Source organism: Dendrobates tinctorius, unplaced genomic scaffold, assembly GCF_039654945.1.
Source record: "Dendrobates tinctorius isolate UK_male_01 unplaced genomic scaffold, ASM3965494v1 ptg000307l, whole genome shotgun sequence".
Classification (NCBI taxonomy): Eukaryota; Metazoa; Chordata; class Amphibia; order Anura; family Dendrobatidae; genus Dendrobates; species Dendrobates tinctorius.
In genome coordinates this window covers 43,760-67,053 of record NW_027361974.1, presented here as the reverse complement: position 1 = coordinate 67,053, position 23,294 = coordinate 43,760, and the positions used below count along the sequence as shown (strand labels likewise).

Here is a 23,294-nt window from a genome sequence, read left to right as displayed (position 1 = left end):
CCGTTTGCTCAGTCTGTTCTCTGCCTTTGATAGTGTATCATCTTGTCTCACCGACAATATATGTTTGGGGGCTGTCTATTCCTTTGGGGATCTGCTCTGGGGCAGTTTAGATTTCCTCTTTCTGGCTTTAGGCTTAGTTAGTTCTCCAGCTGTGACGAAGCGTCTAGGGCATTGTAGGAACCCTCCACGGCTACTGCTAATTGTGTTGATAGGATCAGGGGTCTGCAATCCACTTAGTTACCAACCTCTCTGGTCTTCTGGTGGTTTAGCCTGTTCCTGCTATCCTCCTCGGTGACCAATTCCTAACAGACCCCTCCAGAGATCCCAATATCAGGGCTCAGGAACCCTGGGAAAGGAGCTCCAAAGCTCCATCATGAATGGAGCGAAGGTGCATATGTATGGCCTCCTCTATATTAATTGCTGATGGGACTGCAAAGCACAGCGCTCGCTATTTGTTTCAATTCTTAGATTTTACCTGCACTGATACATTGTAGCAAACTATCAGGTCAAGAGAGATTTTTACTGCTGATGTATTTCGCTCAGAGTTTAGTATCGGCTGGATACAGCTGGAACAAGTCTCAGCTGTGAGCAGTAGAGGATTTTGTTCTAATACAACATTTCCATTCAATTTACAGTAACAGTGGCGTAATAGGTGTCCGATGGGTCCTGGAGCAAAATATGGACCTGGGTGACTGGGTCTCTACCTGCATGTTGGTCAGATGTATCGGTCCTGGTAGAATTTTAGATTCTGTAAAGACTCGTGTTAATCCCCATCCTGACCCCCTTTGTTAATTATGTCCTCCCATCCTGGCTCCTTCCTGTAATAATGTCCCCATCCTGAGCACCTTCCAGAATTAAGGTCCCCCATCCTGGGCCTAGTGCTTTTACAATGTCTTCCATCTTGGGAGCCTTCCTGGTATAATGTTTCCCATTATGTAATAATGTCCCCATCCTAGATTATTCTAGTAATAATGTCCCATGTCCAGGGCCTTTCCAGTAATAATGCCCCCTATCCTATAATAATGCCCCCAATCCTGTGCCCTTCCTTCAATAATGTGCCTTTCCTGAGCAATTTTTAGTAATATTGTTTCATTCTGGACCCTTCCAATAATGTCTTCTGTTTGGGCTCTTTCTGTAATAATGTCCCTATCCTGGACTCTTCTAGTAATGATGCACCCATCCTATAACAAGGTCCACCATATTGGGTCCCTTTCTAGTATAATGTCCCCGGTCCTGGGCCCCTTATGCTTTATTTCCAGCACATTTTAAAAAGCAAAGCAAGTGATTATGCTTACCTTTCCCCGTTCCCATTACTTGTTGCATTCTTCCCTATAGCCGTCAACTGATTCAACTGTGCATGACGTCACTGTCATCCGCCGTCTGTCACATAGAATCATAGAATGTTAGAGTTGGACGGGACCTCCAGGGTCATCGTGTCCAACCCCCTGCTCAATGCAGGACTCACTAAACCATCTCAGACAGAGGTCTGTCCAGCCTCTTTTTGAAGACTTCCATTAAAGGACAACTCACCACCTCTCGTGGCAGCCTGCTCCACTCATTGATCACCCTGTCAAAAAGTTTTTTCTAATATCTAATCTGTGTCTCCTCCCTTTCACGTTCATTCCATTGATTCTAGTGATTCCATGTGTAAATGAGAATGTTGATCCCTCTATACTGTGACAGCCCGTCAGATATTTGTAGACAGCTATTAATTCTCCTCTCAGCCTTCTTTTTTGTAAGCTAAAAATTCCCTGATCCTTTAACCGTTCCTCATAGGACATGCTTTACAGTCAGCTCACCATCCTGATCGCTCTTCTCTGAACTTGCTCCAGTTTATTGAGGTCTTTTTATAAAATGTGGTGCCAAGAACTGGACACAGTATTCCAGATGAGGCCTGACCAAGGAGGAGTAGAGGGGGATAATTACTACACGTGATCTACACTCTCTGCTTCTCTTAATACATCCTAGAACTGTTTGTCTTTTTTTCTGCTGCATCACACTGTTGACTCATGTGCAGTCTGTGATCTCTTAGTATACCCAAGTCTTTTTCACATGGGCTGTTACTTAGTTCTATTCCTCCCATTCTGTAAACGTAATTTTCATTTTTCTTGCCCAGATGTAGAATCTTACATTTCTCCCAGTTTAATATTCTATTAGTCGCTGCCCATTGTTCAAGCTCATCTAGATCCTTCTGAATCCTCTCTATCTTCTCCAATGTTAGCTATCCCTCCTTGCTTTGCATCGCCTGCAAATTTGATTAATTTACCTTCAGTTCCATTATCTAAATCATTTATAAAAATGTTGAATAACCCTGGGGCCAGGACAGAGCCTTGTGGTCCCCTCTTGAAATTCTCTTCCAATTGGATGTGCAACCATTTATTACCACTCTTTGAGTACGATCATAGAGCCAGTTATGAATCCACCTAACCGTAGCCTTGTCAATCCCATACTTGGTCACTTTTTCAACAAAGGATAGTATAAGATACTTTATCAAATGCTTTGCTGAAGTCGAGATATACTATATCTACTGAATTTCCCTGATCCACCCAGTCAGTGATTCCATCAAAAAAGCAAATTAGTTTAGTCTGGCATGACTTGTTTTCTACAAAGCCATGCTGGCTCTGGGTAATTACTGTATTCTTATCCAGGTATACACATAAGTGTTGTTTAATAATTTGTTCAAAGATCTTTCCTGGTATAGAAGTAAGGCTAATTGGCCTATAATTTCCTGGCTCCATCTTCTTTCCTTTTTTGAAGGTAGGGACAACATTTGGCCTTCTCCAATCTTCTGGGACTTCCCCTGTTCTCTAGGATTTTTCAAAGATTCTGGCTAGTGGTTCTGCAATTTCCTGTGCTATCTTTTTCAGTACCCTAAGATGTAATTCATCTGGACCAGTGTTTCCTCACCATCTCTCTGTTTATCGATTGGGGATTCTTTCATTCCTTTGATAGCACCATCAAGATCAGTTGATATTATGTTTTCTTTCTTAGAGAACACAGATGCATAATAGGAATTTCACATTTCGGACTTAACATAATATTTGATCATTTCATCCTTTTCATCCTGTAAAAATCCTATAGCATCTTTGACTTATTTCATTTTTGACATACCCCAAAAATCATTTTTTATTGCTTTTGGTCACCCTTGCAGGCCTCACTACATTATTGGCTTTAGCTCTTATATCTCTTGCCCCGCATTCCCTGCAAACAGCATTATATTTTTATTTAGATATTCCCCCTCTTTCCATTTGACATACCTTTATTTTTTCCTTTTTACCAAGTGATTTAGTGCTGTGTTCATCCATCCTGATCTCTTTAAATGCTTCCAATTTTTCCTTCTTTTCAGGATTTTTACTGATTGTGCAGTAAGAATTTCATTTAGCAAATCTCTCACCCTTCTTGGACATTTCTGTCCTTTATAACATCCGTCCGTTGGACCTTTCCTGCCCTCTTTCTGATTTTGGTCAAGCCAACATCTTCTGCTGGCGTCTGATTGGCTGGCAGCTTGTATTGCAGTGCAGGGAGATGGCGAGTCTCTGTGCCACAATATATTTCAGCCCAATGTGATTTATTCTCCCCTGGACAGGAACCAGATACTAATTGTGAAGAATTGTAACAAACACAAAGTATAATGTAAAGTTGCAGAACTTTCTGTGATGTAGTGACTATACTGGTTGTCTAACTAGCAATTTTCCAGAGTGCACAGTTCTCATCCTCCCGGCTTCCTGCTGATGATTGACAGTTTGTACCAGAGGTTTCAAAGCGTCACTGTCCTGAACTCTGCATCATCAGAGCAGCGCTTGCTATGTTCTCCAAAGCAGAGTTTCCAAATGCTGAGCTTCTTCTTTATTAAACAGTCCACCTCTGATATACGGCAGAGGTGGCCGGTCACTTAAGCAACTATCAATAAAAAAAATCCTTCTGTTCTTGTTAGAGAGGATTTTAGTTGCTCCTTTATACAAGCACTTTGCAACTTTTTTCAATTTATGATGCCGAGACCACCCCTTTAAGATTAAAATACTATGAGACACCCCTTTAAGCCGTCGACCTTGATAGTTTTACTTTGCTGCAATTAATCAGTTTACCGCCTTGTTTTCTTCTCCGTTCTCTGCAGCCGTAATATCTTCCCGTTTGATGGTAACGAGTGCCGACTCCCTGTTGGTTCCAATTTGGCTTCTCGGCCATTACTTGTAAGCAGCGGTCAGATGCAAAAATGGCAAATCGGGAGGTTGCAACGTAACGTCCTGGAGTCCTTCGAGGGCTTGTCACAATGTAGCTGGAGAGCAGGACGACGCCAGATGACGGATACATGGCGAAGGCAGGAGAGGGCGCCGCGGGCGCAGCCAAATTGATATTGACATTATAGGGATATAGGCGATGTGGACCCGACCGTAACCAGCAGCGACTTTGACGCCGGCGAAACACTTGTCATTTACTATACCTCTGGATGTATCACTTTGAAGAAGTACGAGCGGCTACAGCTTTTCCTTCCGACATGTGGGACTGCGGATCCCAAGCCCCATAAATATGATTGTAGCTGCAGGGATGTAAAAGTCATTTCTCTTCAAGTGTTGCGGCGTTATCACCAGTCCGGCGTTGCGCGCCGTTAAGACGAGGAGCTTGTCCTTGGCATTTAAATCAATGTAATAAAATCACAAGATTTCACAGAAATTCTCTTGGGCAAAAAAAAAAAAAAAAAAAAGTTTCCGCTCCTAGAAATTGTATTCTGGATCTGCGGCTTTATTTTAGAGATGGGTATCTCAGGACTGTGGTCATCCAGAGCCTCCTGCTGCATGAATATTATTAGTTTATAGTACGTCCTATGAGACCGGGTGGAAATGCAGCAGAGCTTAAAGTGTTATTCCTATGATTAAAAGGAAACTTACAGATAGGCAAGGGTCCAATTTCGACCGCTGGTGCCTTCACCAAGGCAAGAACAGGGCTCTGACATGTTAAAATGGAGCCACAGCTGTGTATTCATTGTCGAAAGAAGCAGAGAGCTCTACTTGCCAATTTCCATAATGAATGGAGTGGAGGTGCACTTGCACGATCACCTCTCCTTTCAAACATGGCATTTCTGAGTCGAGTTCTCCGAATCGGTGGGGTACTTATCCTTTGGATAGGTGATAACATGCGGATCAGAGACGGTCCGACCACCTGAGCAGCTGTGAGCACCACTGCAATCTAAAAGAGGCATCTGGGAGTCCCCTATTTCTGCAATCGGTGGGGAATATACCTCTCAAGGTTCAGAGATATACGAGAATTTGTTTAATCTTGACCTGTATTGCAGGCAGTGACCCCGGAAGCATATTATCCATGTACATAGAGCTATATTGTATATAACAGTGTATTTCTATGTTCCCTGTACACTAGAGAAAAATAAAAAGTCAGATTTTTTTTTGTTCCTATAGAACTGATAAAAATAATAAAAAGCTATAACAAAACAGTATTTTTTTTTTTTTTTTGAGAGTCTCCCCTGTAATCGAACCCACACCCCTCAACGTTACAGACAGGAGCTTTAGCTACGGAAGCACAAGCTCCAGTGATGTAAGAATTTTGTATACTTGATCTGTACTGCAGGCTTCGACTCACAGGCAGATAACACAGAGATACATCTGTACATAGCAGTGTATTTCTATGTTTCTGTATTCTAGAGGGAGACTAAAAGATTTTTTATGCTATAAAAATTACTAAAAAATAATCAAAAACACAATTGTCATTTATAATGAGAAAAAAAAAAAAAAATGAACATTACAAGTCAGCAAATAACACGGACATAATTGGTGTCCCTGTAATTGTAACAACCCGGACAACACAGCCATCAGGTTATTTACACGGATTAAATAACCAAAGAAAAATATTGCGCTGGGGATGAAGTGTATCACAAGAATCAGTTTAAAAGTTACCTTTTATTGTTTGAATTCATTAAGAACATATATATGGAAAATAATTAAAGCAATCACCAAAAGACAAACAGACACCTTAAAAAAAACGATTTGATACATACATGTGCATATGTGGCGGGTGAGCTAATCATGGAAGTTTCACATGTACACGTGTACAGAGAAAGCACAATCGCAGGTGATCAAAAAAGTATGATCCTTTAGTTGTAGGTAAAATAAGTGCCTGTATGCAGGTACATGAAAAGTTTCATAGAATTTTTTAGCTGATAGTTAAATGAACAAATATCTCAAAGGTATATAATAATCAATATTAGTAGTAAAGTAATAGTTACATGTACCCAAGGGAAAAAAAGGTACTACTGCTTGACTGTGATCAGCTCACCTATCACAAGACCCGACACATGTTTCACCACTGCTTCATCAGGGGTGAGCTGCAGATGCTTTTCTAAGTGCAGAATCAAAGCTTTTCTGTTTAATAAAAAAACAAACAGCTCTTTACTTCCGAGCCATGCCATGCACCCAAACAGTAGTTTTCCCCCATATATGGAGGTTTCGTAATGCTCAGGAAAAATTGAACAACAAATTTTGGGTTCCATTCTCTACTGTTACCATTTTAAAAAGAAAAACAATTGGGGTCTAATGTAAACATTTTGTGATAAGTTAAATGCTCACTTTTTCCTTCCATGTTGCTTCAGTTCCTTTAGAATGGTGTCGATTTTGGTTATTTTCTATCATATAATCTCCTCAAAGTGACTTCAAATGCGACGTGGTCCCTAAAAAAAATGGTTTTGTAAATTTTGTGGGAAAAATGAGAAGTTGCTGGTCAACTTTTAACCCTTATACCTTCCTAACAAAAGAAAATAATGTTTTAAAAATTGTGCTGATGTGAAGTAGACATGTGGGAAATGTTACTTATTAACTATTTTGGCAGCTGACTTCGGTGTACAAGTCACGGGAGCGCATGATGTCACTAGCTGCCATGTGCCCCCAGTCAAGGTCACTCCGACGTCAACTGCTGGCATCTGATTGGCAGGCAGTGTGCATTACCGCTCACAGACCCCACAGGTCTCTGTGGCCCAATACAACGCTGTGACGCACATCCAGCTGACGTATTTGCTGGTGTCGCCTGGCCTCTAACCTTCCGGACTGCAGTAGTTGCCTGGTTTCTGCGCAGAATTGTGAGGGTCCCAGACATCAGACCACGTTGATCACAAAATTATGACATATTCTAATGATACTTTACAATTCAAGGGAGCAATCAGGTAATGGGACCCAGGATCACTGGTAAAGGGGCTGCAGGGGATGAAGAGCAGGGGCCTCCGTGTGCACATAGGGCAGTCATGGCTGTAATCTTTTTTCCGATCATCGGGGGCCAATACTTACCTACTTCGTTCTCAAGGGGTCTTACCTTTAATGCTATATTAATAGGGACCATACAGGGGCATAGATTAGTTCTTTTGTTAAAAAGGAAAGCCCTTTGCTCAATAAACGTGTGCTTGCTCTTTGCTCATAGTGTTGTATCCTGATCTGTTGCTTGACCTTGGATTTGACTGTGACCATCCGCTTGCCTAGCCCTTTTGTCTTGATCCACCACTTTCTTGGAATTCTGACCCTGAACCGTTTTCTGATAACACGTTTGTCTCACCCTCTGTCTATGACGTACTCTCCTTACTTTTGACCTCGGACCTCGTGACTACCTAGCCTCGCGGCTGGTCCGTGAGTAGCGACTAGTGTCACACACAAATTGTGAAGCAGAAATGATGGGACCAGCGATTCCATCGTGTTGACCATGACCGATGCCTGCAACGTTCTAGGGCAAATAGAACCGGCCCTCTGCCCGGGACGACATAAAAAACATTGTGTGTAAAAAACATAAAAAGAGACAAGAAACATAATTGGATGATGTTATAATCTACCAGAGGCGTGTAATAGCCGAATATAGACCCCATCCATCAGACCTGCCGTGTAACATTTGACCAGACACTACGCACTCACCAGTAAGGCCATCAATCCAGAGGAGCGCATAGTCTGACCTTGCTCATGTCTCAGAAAAGGCTGAGCCAAAGTAAGACCCAAAAGCAAACATTCAAAATGTATTACTATAGATGTAGCAGAGCTGAGTGTGACAGACGCTGCAGAGTAGGGTGTCTCAGTTATAGCAGAGCTGAGATTGAGAGATAACAGAGCTGAATATCATAGATATACAGTGGGGAAAAAAAGTATTTAGTCAGTCAGCAATAGTGCAAGTTCCACCACTTAAAAAGATGAGAGGCGTCTGTAATTTACATCATAGGTAGACCTCAACTATGGGAGACAAACTGAGAAAAAAAAAATCCAGAAAATCACATTGTCTGTTTTTTTTTCATTTTATTTGCATATTATGGTGGAAAATAAGTATTTGGTCAGAAACAAGCAATCAAGATTTCTGGCTCTCACAGACCTGTAACTTCTTCTTTAAGAGTCTCCTCTTTCCTCCATTCATTACCTGTAGTAATGGCACCTGTTTAAACTTGTTATCAGTATAAAAAGACACCTGTGCACACCCTCAAACAGTCTGACTCCAAACTCCACTATGGTGAAGACCAAAGAGCTGTCAAAGGACACCAGAAACAAAATTGTAGCCCTGCATCAGGCTGGGAAGACTGAATCTGCAATAGCCAACCAGCTTGGAGTGAAGAAATCAACTGTGGGAGCAATAATTAGAAAATGGAAGACATACAAGACCACTGATAATCTCCCTCGATCTGGTGCTCCACGCAAAATCCCACCCCGTGGGGTCAGAATGATCACAAGAACGGTGAGCAAAAATCCCAGAACCACGCGGGGTGACCTAGTGAATGAACTGCAGAGAGCTGGGACCAATGTAACAAGGCCTACCATAAGTAACACACTACGCCACCATGGACTCAGATCCTGCAGTGCCAGACGTGTCCCACTGCTTAAGCCTGTACATGTCCGGGCCCGTCTGAAGTTTGCTAGAGAGCATTTGGATGATCCAGAGGAGTTTTGGGAGAATGTCCTATGGTCTGATGAAACCAAACTGGAACTGTTTGGTAGAAACACAACTTGTCGTGTTTGGAGGAAAAAGAATACTGAGTTGCATCCATCAAACACCATACCTACTGTAAAGCATGGTGGTGGAAAAATCATGCTTTGGGGCTGTTTCTCTGCAAAGGGGCCAGGACGACTGATCCGGGTACATGAAAGAATGAATGGGGCCATGTATCGTGAGATTTTGAGTGCAAACCTCCTTCCATCAGCAAGGGCATTGAAGATGAAACGTGGCTGGGTCTTTCAACATGACAATGATCCAAAGCACACCGCCAGGGCAACGAAGGAGTGGCTTCGTAAGAAGCATTTCAAGGTCCTGGAGTGGCCTAGCCAGTCTCCAGATCTCAACCCTATAGAAAACCTTTGGAGGGAGTTGAAAGTCCGTGTTGCCAAGCGAAAAGCCAAAAACATCACTGCTCTAGAGGAGATCTGCATGGAGGAATGGGCCAACATACCAACAACAGTGTGTGGCAACCTTGTGAAGACTTACAGAAAACGTTTGACCTCTGTCATTGCCAACAAAGGATATATCACAAAGTATTGAGATGAAATTTTGTTTCTGACCAAATACTTATTTTCCACCATAATATGCAAATAAAATGAAAAAAAAAAAACAGACAATGTGATTTTCTGGATTTTTTTTTCTCAGTTTGTCTCCCATAGTTGAGGTCTACCTATGATGTAAATTACAGACGCCTCTCATCTTTTTAAGTGGTGGAACTTGCACTATTGCTGACTGACTAAATACTTTTTTGCCCCACTGTAGCAGAGCTGAGTGTGTCTGATTTAGCAGAGCTGAATCTCTGAGATGTAGCAGACCTGAGTATTCAGATATAGCAGAGGTGCGTGCCAGATATAGCACGACTGAGTGTGTCAGATGAACCAGAGTTTGCAATGTCAGATATAGCAAAACTGAGTATATTAGATGTAGTAGAGCTGTGTTTGTTACAGAGTATCCACATGAGTTATCTAGTTTTATATATTTATTGGCATGGTTATAGCCTTTTTGGTTACATTTCTGAAGAAGGTTGAACTGCTACATCTGTATCGGCACCATTATCCATAAATATACTTATCAGTGATACACAGGTTTGTATTCGAGGGTCTAGGGGACATACTGGTACCAGCAAAACTCATTTATAGTATCGGTATCTCATGACTCAGGTCTCCCTGCAACACTTGGCTGCTGAACATGTGGCCCCTCATACCACTGTATGACTGCACGTCCCTGCCTCCCCCCACTCTAAACATACTGCACCCTATAGCTCAAAGAAGGTGCAGCTAGTGGAGCGAGTACAGAAATGCCAATGTAACAGTGCTGAGCGTCTCCGATACAGCAGTGCTGAGCGTCTCCGATACAGCAGTGCTGAGCGTCTCCGATACAGCAGTGCTGAGCGTCTCCGATACAGCAGTGCTGAGCGTCTCCGATACAGCAGTGCTGAGCGTCTCCGATACAGCAGTGCTGAGCGTCTCCGATACAGCAGTGCTGAGCGTCTCCGATACAGCAGTGCTGAGCGTCTCCGATACAGCAGTGCTGAGCGTCTCCGATACAGCAGTGCTGAGCGTCTCCGATACAGCAGTGCTGAGCGTCTCCGATACAGCAGTGCTGAGCGTCTCCGATACAGCAGAGCTGAGCGTCTCCGATACAGCAGAGCGGAGCGTCTCCGATACAGCAGAGCTGAGCGTCTCCGATACAGCAGAGCGGAGCGTCTCCGATACAGCAGAGCGGAGCGTCTCAGATACAGCAGTGCTGAGCGTCTCAGATACAGCAGTGCTGAGCGTCTCAGATACAGCAGTGCTGAGCGTCTCAGATACAGCAGTGCTGAGCGTCTCAGATACAGCAGTGCTGAGCGTCTCAGATACAGCAGTGCTGAGCGTCTCCGATACAGCAGAGCTGAGCGTCTCCGATACAGCAGAGCTGAGCGTCTCCGATACAGCAGAGCTGAGCGTCTCAGATACAGCAGAGCTGAGCGTCTCAGATACAGCAGTGCTGAGCGTCTCAGATACAGCAGTGCTGAGCGTCTCAGATACAGCAGTGCTGAGCGTCTCAGATACAGCAGTGCTGAGCGTCTCAGATACAGCAGTGCTGAGCGTCTCAGATACAGCAGTGCTGAGCGTCTCAGATACAGCAGTGCTGAGCGTCTCAGATATAGCAGTGGCGAACGTCTCAGATATAGCAGTGCGAGCGTCTCAGATATAGCAGTGTGAGCGTCTCAGATATAGCAGTGCGAGCGTCTCAGATATAGCAGTGCGAGCGTCTCAGATATAGCAGTGCGAGCGTCTCAGATATAGCAGTGCGAGCGTCTCAGATATAGCAGTGGCGAACGTCTCAGATATAGCAGTGGCGAACGTCTCAGATATAGCAGTGGCGAACGTCTCAGATATAGCAGTGCGAGCGTCTCAGATATAGCAGTGTGAGCGTCTCAGATATAGCAGTGTGAGCGTCTCAGATACAGCAGTGCGAGTGTCTCAGATATAGCAGTGTGAGCGTCTCAGATATAGCAGTGCGAGTGTCTCAGATGAAGCAGTGTGAGCGTCTCAGATACAGCAGTGCGAGTGTCTCAGATGAAGCAGTGTGAGCGTCTCAGATACAGCAGTGTGAGCGTCTCAGATGAAGCACTGGAGTGTCTGCGTTATAGCAAAGCTATATAGCAAAGTGTGTCAAATGTAACAGGTATAGCAGAGCTAGTGAAGCACACTATGTAAAATAAAACTGAGCTGTGCACCATGTGACAGCTCGGCTCCGCTACAAGCACCGCCTTGGGACTGGCTATAATCGTCTGCTTGCAGGTACATCACGTATGTTACATTGACTTCAACTTCACCTGTTCCCTTTGAAAACAAAGTCAGATTATTCGTCTGACGTAAGTGAATTGGCTTCAGGGTTTCGCCGGCAGATTCCTATTTCTAAGTTAAGATTACTGAAGAAAAAAAAAATAAAAAATCATAAAGTAACCAATTAGAATGAAAGAAACCAAAACCATTTCATCAGCCGATAAATATCTCTGTAATTTTGTGCTTGTGTGGGAAGCAATAGGATTAATCGAGTGCGAGCCAGTTTCTTTTAATAATAACTTTCCAGTAGCTTTGCATCTTTAATTAAGTACCTACTTGCCGAGAGTCCAGGGATTTACATACTTATTCACCAGAAGAGAAGAAAGTTTCTTTATCTGAACTTTACAACCCGGCAGTGTAATTTGTTCTAGGATTTGGCAGTTTTGGGTTGTTCAGGTAAATTTATATTATTTTCTGTGTTCTGCTGCAGAATTTATTACATTAAATTACACTTATTACTCATTTCATTTACACAAAGCAAACCTATTAATCCGTCCATTACTTGCTGTGTGCAACTAGGAAAATAGTTCAGCCTATGTACAAGAAAATAACTACTATAATACTGCCCCTATGTACAAGAAAATAACTACTATAATACTGCCCCTATGTACAAGAATATAACTACTATAATACTGCCCCTATGTACAAGAAAATAACTACTATAATACTGCCCCTATGTACAAGAATATAACTACTATAATACTGCCCCTATGTACAAGAATATAACTACTATAATACTGCCCCTATGTACAAGAATATAACTACTATAATACTGCCCCTATGTACAAGAATATAACTACTATAATACTGCCCCTATGTACAAGAATATAACTACTATAATACTGCCCCTATGTACAAGAATATAACTACTATAATACTGCCCCTATGTACAAGAATATAACTACTATAATACTGCCCCTATGTACAAGAATATAACTACTATAATACTGCCCCCTATGTACAAGAATATAACTACTATAATACTGCCCCCTATGTACAAGAATATAACTACTATAATACTGCCCCCTATGTACAAGAATATAACTACTATAATACTGCCCTCTATGTACAAGAATATAACTACTATAATACTGCCCTCTATGTACAAGAATATAACTACTATAATACTGCTCCTATGTACAAGAATATAACTACTATAATACTGTCCCTATGTACAAGAATATAACTACTATAATACTGCCCCCTATGTACAAGAATATAACTACTATAATACTGCCCCTATGTACAAGAATATAACTACTATAATACTGCCCCCTATGTACAAGAATATAACTACTATAATACTGCCCTCTATGTACAAGAATATAACTACTATAATACTGCTCCTATGTACAAGAATATAACTACTATAATACTGCCCCTATGTACAAGAATATAACTACTATAATACTGCCCCTATGTACAAGAATATAACTACTATAATACTGCCCCTATGTACAAGAATATAACCAACATAATGCTGCTCCCGTGTACAGTAACATAACTGCGTTGTAGTGTAATAATGCATTCTACTCTATATTGTTCCAAATAAAGTGCAGAATAAGTTTATACAAATCATTCATTTAGTCTTCAGAAATGACAGGTTATCAGTAATCTCAGGTTTCCATTACAATCACTAAAGGTATAAAAACACAAAGAAATAACATATATAAATCCTCCGCAGTTATTGCCCTTTTTAACTTTGAAAGTTTGTAGGAAAGAGCCATTATGCAAACTTTCAATGACAGTAATAGTCTGCAGAAAATAATAAGCGATGGCATTTTGCTTAAGGGAAGTCAATAAATCATCAGAATACAAAGCCGGATGTTTGTGCGGAGCTGAGAATGCTAATACTAGAGAGCAGATGTGAGCGTCTGGTGTATTCATAATTATACCTGCAAAGGGCCGCATTCTAGAGACACCAAGACCGGGAGGACCACACGATCGCCCGGCCTAGATTATTCCATGCACTAATACTACACAACCAGCTGGACGCACTACAAGGTCCAGAAATACCAAACTAAACACAGCGCAGCTACACATAATTCCTAGGTTATACCAGCTGTATAGGACAGGAACACTGTCAGGTACGAGTGGGATACGGAACAGGTAGGAACCAGTTCAGAGTGGACTAACGCAGAGCCGCCGAGGCCAAGAGGGAGCAGAGCCGCCGAGGCCAAGAGGGAGCAGAGCCGCCGAGGCCAAGAGGGAGCAGAGCCGCCGAGGCCAAGAGGGAGCAGAGCCGCCGAGGCCAAGAGGGAGCAGAGCCGCCGAGGCCAAGAGGGAGCAGAGCCGCCGAGGCCAAGAGGGAGGGGAGCCGCGCCGCAGAGGCCAAGAGGGAGGGGAGCCGCGCCGCAGAGGCCAAGAGGGAGGGGAGCCGCGCCGCAGAGGCCAAGAGGGAGGGGAGCCGCAGAGGCCAAGAGGGAGGGGAGCCGCAGAGGCCAAGAGGGAGCGGAGCCGCAGAGGCCAAGAGGGAGCGGAGCCGCCGAGGCCAAGAGGGAGCGGAGCCGCCGAGGCCAAGAGGGAGCGGAGCCGCCGAGGCCAAGAGGGAGCAGAGCCGCCGAGGCCAAGAGGGAGCAGAGCCGCCGAGGCCAAGAGGGAGCAGAGCCGCCGAGGCCAAGAGGGAGCAGAGCCGCCGAGGCCAAGAGGGAGCAGAGCCGCCGAGGCCAAGAGGGAGCAGAGCCGCCGAGGCCAAGAGGGAGCAGAGCCGCTGAGGCCAAGAGGGAGCGGAGCCGCCGAGGCCAAGAGGGAGGGGAGCCGCAGAGGCCAAGAGGGAGCCGAGCAGAGCCGCCGAGGCCAAGAGGGAGCCGAGCAGAGCCGCCGAGGCCAAGAGGGAGCCGAGCAGAGCCGCCGAGGCCAAGAGGGAGGGGAGCCGCAGAGGCCAAGAGGGAGGGGAGCCGCCGAGGCCAAGAGGGAGGGGAGCCGCAGAGGCCAAGAGGGAGGGGAGCCGCAGAGGCCAAGAGGGAGGGGAGCCGCAGAGGCCAAGAGGGAGGGGAGCCGCCGAGGCCAAGAGGGAGGGGAGCCGCAGAGGCCAAGAGGGAGGGGAGCCGCCGAGGCCAAGAGGGAGCGGAGCCGCAGAGGCCAAGAGGGAGGGGAGCCGCCGAGGCCAAGAGGGAGGGGAGCCGCAGAGGCCAAGAGGGAGGGGAGCCGCAGAGGCCAAGAGGGAGGGGAGCCGCAGAGGCCAAGAGGGAGGGGAGCCGCAGAGGCCAAGAGGGAGGGGAGCCGCAGAGGCCAAGAGGGAGCAGAGCCGCCGAGGCCAAGAGGGAGCGGAGCAGAGGCCAAGAGGGAGCAGACTGGACCAGATTAACACTAGCGCTTACAGTAAAGTACCAAGTGAACACCAGGGGCGCGAACATTGAAAAACTGTATTATTGGCCAGTTGGGTGTAATGTGACTTCCATCTACTTCTTGTATACGAAACACAGAGAAAGGCAGAAACGCAGGAGGATAATATCAGCTGCTCCTGAGGAAGCGGAGGCACTCACAGTTATAGCCATGTTGTCTGGGCACAGGTAATATTAGAGGACTGTACCTTCAGGCCGCCGTTTTCCCACCAGCTGTAGCCTGTGTGTGAGGAGACCCCTGTGCTGGTGGAGGCTCAGTGCCGCACTGTCTGGAGTGTGACCCCACAGAGGGCCGGCGTCAGTCTGTCACACAGTATTCAAGGTATTCATCAGCCAGAGCAGTGTGTGGAGGGAGCAGGAGGAGGAGTCACTGTGACAGACAGCTGGGAGAGCCAGTCAGTGCTGAGCCACAGGAGGGCGGGACTTCCCACCAGCCAATCCCTGCTTAGCGCGGGCTCCTCTCCTCAGTCACAGTCAGGAGCAGCGCAGCCCCCGGGTGAGGAGTGTGACTGAGCCTGTGTGACGTGAATGGACGGTGTGATGACAGGCTCCAGCCCCTGCAGCAGACGCTGCGTCACTCATACTGTCAGCACATCACTGAGGACGCTGCTATGTCCTGACCCTGTCTGTGTCAGCTATAGACCCTGATAGGGGCACAGTGTGTGCGGTCACCCCTCACCCCTGCAGTGAAGCATTAGGCTGAGTTCACACATCAGTTTTTCGCCGTCAGGCGCGATCCGGCTTTTTTTTTGGTAAAACCGGATCCGGCGAAATACAATGCCGGATCCAGTTTTCCCCATTGACTTGCATTAGCGACGGATCGTGCCGGATGGCATTGCGTTTCATCCGTTTTTTGCCGGATCCGGCTACTTGTCTCATTCCGGCGTCTGGAAAAAACGGCTACTGTAACGTTTTTTGTCTCCGCCGGATCCGACGCTTCCAGCTTTTTGCCACAATGAAAGTCTATGGGCGCCGGAATAAGCCGGATCCAGAAAAAGACGGATCCAGCCACCGGATCCGTTTTTTTAAGTCTGCGCATGCTCAGATCCAATTGGCCAGCCCCCAGGAAACAGATATAACCTGCTAGATGGATCAGGCAGAAAACGGATCCGTTTCTACAGTTCTCCAAAATTTATGCCGGATCCGTTTTTTCTAAAAATAGCCGGATCCTGCCTGACGGCAAAAAACTGATGTGTGGAAGTAGCCTAAGGCTGCTGAGCCCAATCTGCCCCCCAACAGGACACGGCAGCACCCCAAAAAGACACGGCAGCCCCCCCCCCGACAGGACACGGCAGCCCCCCCCACAGGACATGGCAGCGCCCCCCGACAGGACACGGCAGCGCCCCCCGACAGGACACGGCAGCCCCCCGACAGGACACGGCAGCCCCCCCTCCTGGACACGGCAGCCCCCCCTCCTGGACACGGCCCCCCCCCCCGACAGGACACGGCCCCCCCCGACAGGATACGGCAGCCCCCTCCCCCCCGACAGGACACAGCAGGGGGCAGATGGGGCACAGCAGCCTCTTGTGTCCCTACAGGGGGCAGGGGGTCTCCAGGACGCTGCTCATCAGGATTTATAGCTGAGGAATAGGCTCACCTCCCAGAGATGTCATATACAGAAACACACTAATATATATATATCTATCTGAGGCCGCCCTCCAGCATGAGAGCTGATGGGAGAAGATCTGCAGGGGGATAAAGGCTCTCCGGCCTCTCTCACACAAGCGTATAACACGGCTGAGAGCTGTGTGATGTTCTATTGGATAACACTGGGCACAATGTTAGGCTCCTTTCACACGTCCATGTCTCCAGTACGGGTAGTGACAGATTTCACCCGTACCGGAGACATGTACACACGTAGACCCATTCCAATGAATGGGTCTATTCACATGTCAGTGTGTTTCCTGGGACCATGTGTCCATGGGCAAAACACGCAGACATTTTTGTTTTTTTCCGTCATCGTGGAAGGCAACACGTCCCGCACACGGAGAACACACTTTGATGTCCTCCATGTGACACGGCCGGCCGCCGAGGAAGAAGCGCTACGGTACGCCCTGTTCCCCGGCAGCTGGGGCTGAAGCCGGCTGTCATCATTCTCCCCTGCTCTGCCTGCGAGCAGAGAATGATGAGTGTTAAAGTCCGAACGACAGCAGGTGGTGGCTTTTGGGATTGTTACTCCCATCATCCGACAGCTGCTGTCGCTACTAACAGTGACAGTAGGTGCGGATGATGGGAGTAACAATCCCAAAAGCCACCACCTGCTGTCGTTCGGACTTTAACACTCATCATTCTCTGCTCGCAAGCAGAGCAGGGGAGAATGATGACAGCCGGCTTCAGCACCAGCTGCCGGGGAACAGGGCGTACCGTAGCGCTTCTTCCTCGGCAGCTGGCCGTGTGGTACTGATGCGGCACACGGTTGCCACACGTAGTACACACACGGACACGGATATCTCCGGTACCGGAAATTTACAGACATGTGAAAGGGGCTTTGTACTATGGGGAAGCGCAGATCTGTGATTTTTTTCTACAAACCAAAACTGGCCTGTAGAAAAATAATCCGCAGCACGCTGCGAGTGGCTGTGGGATTCGGATCATACGGACCCTCTGAAATCTAGGGATGCGTGTGATATGTCAGCCTGCACTCAGCTGTCGTCTGATTGCAGTCAGACAGCCTTAGACAATGGAGATGATGGAGAAATTAAGTTCCTTTCTCAACGTGTTCTGTTTCATCCGATAATCGGATCACACTAAGATGACACTCGGATGAGAGTTTGAGCCGAGTGTCAGTAGCATAATTGAGCCGATTCTCTCGCATGAGAGAATCATCCCTCGTGTGACCCCGGCCTTACACTTTTTTCCTCGGGACAATTCTTTGTCAGATACATACAACCTCCAAAGAGAATACAAAACTATGTAAGGGATGAACTCGCTGACATCCCATGTATCATCCATAAAAATCAGTTCTGTCAGCTCATGCAGACGTTTCTGATGCTTCTCCAGCGTTGCTGGCCGCTCTTAGTCATAGAGATCTCTGTGATTGAGAGCGGTCAGATAGGTCTGGATGAGCCGACTGAACTTTTTCTATGGATCTGAAATTAAAGATGTCGTTCTTGAGTGGACATACCTGCTTTTTTCCCAAAAAAGCTTTCATGCATACCTCACCACCCCACCCTCTCATTGTATAGAGGCAGTCCTCACTAACGCCCGGTCACACATATGTGCCACAGAGAAACCCACAATCATTGTGACAAAGTATCTCAGACTGGAAAGGAAAGGCGCCATATATTAGGGTAGGGGACAGCAAATGATATATTGAGGGTGGGGGTAGGTGAGAGCAAGTAATGGTGAAGTGAGGGTGTTGGAGAGCAAATGATGACTTGAGGGTGGGGGAGCACAAATTACGCTGTATTGAAAGTGTGGGAGAGCATATGATGAATCGAGGGGGTGCCTGTTACTGTGCAGGGCGGCACTATGTCACTTTTTTCTTTATCTGATGTAGTGTAAAAGTTGTAAAAAAAAAAAAAAAGTCGGGAATGTGCTCTGGAAGCGGAGCTCTAGATAACTATATGTTATTTTCTGCAGAGATGATTCCTGGCTGGAAGAAGTGATGGCGTTGTGCGCTGGATGAAGAAGAAAAGCAAAGATAAAGGACTTCAACTAGAGACATCACTGGTAAGTGTGTGTGTGTTACCTGTATACTGACACTATATACTACATACAGAACTTCTGCATATAATGTCATAAGGTTATACCACCTGTACATGTATAATTATATACAGGAGATACGCAGGTTATACCAGCTGCACATATATCATTATATACAGGAGATGCCCAGGTTATACCAGCTGTACATATATAATTATATACAGGAGATGCCCAGGTTATACCAGCTGTACATATATAATTATATACAGGAGATGCCCAGGTTATACCAGCTGTACATATATAATTATATATAGGAGATGCCCGGGTTATACCAGCTGTACATGTATAATTATATACAGGAGATACGCAGGTTATACCAGCTGCACATATATCATTATATACAGGAGATGCCCAGGTTATACCACCTGTACATATATCATTATATACAGGAGATGCCCAGGTTATACCAGCTGTACATATATCATTATATACAGGAGATACCCAGGTTATACCGGCTGTACATATATAATTATATACAGGTGATGCCCGGGTTATACCAGTTGCAAATATATAATTATATACAGGAGATACCCAGGTTATACCGGCTGTACATATATAATTATATACAGGAGATGCCCAGGTTATACCAGCTGTACATACTGTATATCATTATATACAGGAGATACCCAGGTTATACCAGCTGTACATATATAATTATATACGGGAGATATCAAGGTTATACCAGCTGTACATATATAATTATATACAGGAGATGCCCAGGTTATACTAGCTGTACATACATCATTATATACAGGAGATGCCCAGGTTATACCAGCTGTACATATATAATTATATACAGGAGATGCCCAGGTTATACCAGCTGTACATATATCATTATATACAGGAGATGCCCAGGTTATACCAGCTGTACATATATAATTATATACAGGAGATGCCCAGGTTATACCAGCTGTACATATATCATTATATACAGGAGATGCCCAGGTTATACCAGCTGTACATATATCATTATATACGGGAGATGCCCGGGTTATACCAGCTGTACATATATCATTATATACAGGAGATGGCCAGGTTATACCAGCTGTACATGTATGATTATATACAGGAGATGTCCAGGTTATACCAGCTGTACATATATCATTATATACAGGAGATGCCCAGGTTATACCAGCTGTACATATATCATTGTATACAGGAGATACCCAGGTTATACCAGCTGTACATATATAATTATATACAGGAGATGCCCAGGTTATACCAGCTGTACATATATCATTATATACAGGAGATGCCCAGGTTATACCAGCTGTACATATATAATTATATACGGGAGATGCCCGGGTTATACCAGCTGTACATATATCATTATATACAAGAAGAAGTATATTTGTTACGAGCTGTATTCATGTAATTCTTTATCAAAAGTTCCCTTGTTTTAAGCTTACATATCCTAATAGCCAAAAAGGGTAATGTCTTGGTAAAACATAGGCGTTAATGACTTTTTATGCTTTTCTTATTATATGATTATACCATTTGTGTTGCCACGCTTCAGCGTCACTGGTCCTGTACGTATAAACCCGTGGAACCTGTAATCATTCCGCCGGACCCGCGGCTTCTCTGCGATGTTCACTTTATTATGTGGAGAGAGTAATTGGTGCTTTTGACTTGTTTTTCATAAATAATGATTATTTTGGTCATTAGATGCAGAGCTGATGGAGAACAGCAGATCAGATTTTATACGTTGTTGCATTGTTTGTTTGTCTTGTTACATTTCTATGTATGAGAGGTCACATAGGAGAAATCAGGAGAATGTTACATTTCTGATTCCCAAGAACATTTAACTCATTAATTAATCTTTATACCAATTTTTGCATATTCTTCTCAAGGTGTAATTTCTACCAATGAAAATAAATTTATATCTGGAAATAAGATGTCCTGATGTATTAAAGGGGTTGTCTCATCTTCTTAAAAAGGGGTAAAATTGTAAACCACTTGCAATAGTAATAAACTGCAATTTACCTGCTCTGAAGCAAGCTCTAGACAGATTAAGAGCCCCTCCACTTGCATATTAGTTATATTTTAGTACATAGGGGGCAGTATTATAGTAGTTATATTCTTGTACATAGGGGCAGTATTATAGTAGTTATATTCTTGTACATAGGAGCAGTATTATAGTAGTTATATTCTTGTACATAGGGGCAGTATTATAGTAGTTATATTCTTGTACATCGGGGCAGTATTATAGTAGTTATATTCTTGTACATAGGGAGCAGTATTATAGTAGTTATATTCTTGTACATAGGGGGCAGTATTATAGTAGTTATATTCTTGTACATAGGGAGCAGTATTATAGTAGTTATATTCTTGTACATAGGAGCAGTATTATAGTAGTTATATTCTTGTACATAAGAGCAGTATTATAGTAGTTATATTCTTGTACATAAGAGCAGTATTATAGTAGTTATATTCTTATACATAGGGGCAGTATTGTAGTAGTTATATTCTTGTACATAGGGGGCAGTATTATAGTAGTTATATTCTTGTACATAGGGGCAGTATTATAGTAGTTATATTCTTGTACATAGGGGGCACTATTATAGTAGTTATATTCTTGTACATAGGGGCAGTATTATAGTAGTTATATTCTTGTACATAGGGGCAGTATTATAGTAGTTATATTCTTGTACATAGGGGCAGTATTATAGTAGTTATATTCTTGTACATAGGAGCAATATTATAGTAGTTATATTCTTGTACATAGGGGGCAGTATTATAGTAGTTATATTCTTGTACATTGGGGCAGTATTATAGTAGTTATATTCTTGTACATAGGGGGCACTATTATAGTAGTTATATTCTTGTACATTGGGGCAGTATTATAGTAGTTATATTCTTGTACATTGGGGCAGTATTATAGTAGTTATATTCTTGTACATAGGGAGCAGTATTATAGTAGTTATATTCTTGAACATAGGGAGCAGCATTATAGCAGTTATATTCTTGTACATAGGGGCAGTATTATAGTAGTTACTGTCTTGTACATAGGGGGCAGTATTATAGTAATTATATTCTTGTACTTTGGGGGCAGTCTTAGAGTAGTTATATTCTTGTACATAGGGGGCAGTATTATAGTAGTTATAGTCTTGTACATAGGGGGCAGTATTATAGTAGTTATATTCTTGTACATAGGGGCAGTATTATAGTAGTTATATTCTTGTACATAGGGGGCAGTATTATAGTAGTTATAGTCTTGTACATAGGGGGCAGTATTATAGTAGTTATATTCTTGTACATAGGGGCAGTATTATAGTAGTTATATTCTTGTACATAAGGGCAGTATTATAGTAGTTATATTCTTGTACATAGGGGGCAGTATTATAGTAGTTATATTCTTGTACATAGGGGCAGTATTATAGTAGGTATATTCTTGTACATAGGGGCAGTATTATAGTAGTTATATTCTTGTACATAGGGAGCAGTATTATAGTAGTTATATTCTTGTACATAGGATCAGTATTATAGTAGTTATATTCTTGTACATAGGAGCAGTATGTTTTCTTTTGTCGTCATCTTTTTTATACAATAGTTGATAAAGCAGTGATTTGGCGACACATTAATTAGATTTACACTGTATTGTAACAATATTGTGAACCTCTATTAAACTCTTTGCTTATGGTGTGGTATTTATACATAATACCGTATTAATTTTACAGATGGAAAATGTGCTGGATATTTATAAGCTTTATCCTGCCAAGCTCTTATGGATATTTGGCTGACTGTCCTTATTGCAGTAAATTCTGCCGTCTGAGGCTGTCAGTCACTTTCCCTGCTGTTTCTATAACTGTATGGCCGTTCATAGATTAATTATTTTTGTATTCTAGTATTAATGGCAGTGTGGGTGTGTATGTGATGTGGCTTTGATTGTCTAAAAATGCACCAGATCTATTATTAACATACTCCAATTTTTATTAATAACCAATGATGTAAAGTAAATCATCAAGGAGTTGATCCAAGTAAAATATTGTGTCAAAATTTTGCCAAAATTCGCCAAATGGAAGTAAAGAAAGGAAGTAAATAAGGAAGTAAAATGTAAAAAAAGATAAAGATGGGCAAAGGGAAGTTTAAGGAGATGACCAAGTAGAAGAAAGTAGGAAGGTGAAGATTAAAAAAAATGTGAAAAAAGTAGGTCAGAAAGATAAAGGTGAAGAAGTATAAGATCAAGGTGATGATGAGGAAAGCATAAAAGAAATAGTCATTCTAAAGACAAAGAATGAGAATCTGACCAACATAAAGGAGAATGTGAGTATTTATTTCTGCAGCCAAAACTGTTGTGAGTTCATTATCTGGTTCACCAGTTGTGAGTTCTCCTTCCAGACTCCCTCTGGTGGTAACAGGAGGTAGAGAGGCTGATTTGATCGGTGGATCTGCCACCTGAGAATGAGGATGACGATTGGACCTCAGGAGTCTCAGATTGGATTTAAGACAGCCTACG

At 43.8% G+C, this 23,294-nt stretch overlaps 2 long non-coding RNA genes across 5 annotated transcripts in view; one reads left to right on the top strand and one right to left on the bottom strand.

Annotated features, from left to right (window-relative positions):
* Positions 1-15,623, bottom strand: part of LOC141073545 (uncharacterized) — a 426,372-nt gene extending 410,749 nt beyond the window's left edge. For 3 of the 4 annotated variants that reach the window (XR_012226994.1, XR_012226996.1, XR_012226995.1), the window contains exon 1: positions 15,322-15,623. This is a non-coding gene — a long non-coding RNA (uncharacterized lncRNA). The remainder of the gene's footprint in view (positions 1-15,321) is intronic. The other variant, XR_012226993.1, reaches the window with a different exon arrangement.
* Positions 14,924-23,294, top strand: part of LOC141073547 (uncharacterized) — a 37,534-nt gene continuing 29,163 nt past the window's right edge. Inside the window, exons 1-2 of the long non-coding RNA XR_012226997.1 lie at positions 14,924-15,301; positions 18,716-18,805. This is a non-coding gene — a long non-coding RNA (uncharacterized lncRNA). The remainder of the gene's footprint in view (positions 15,302-18,715; positions 18,806-23,294) is intronic.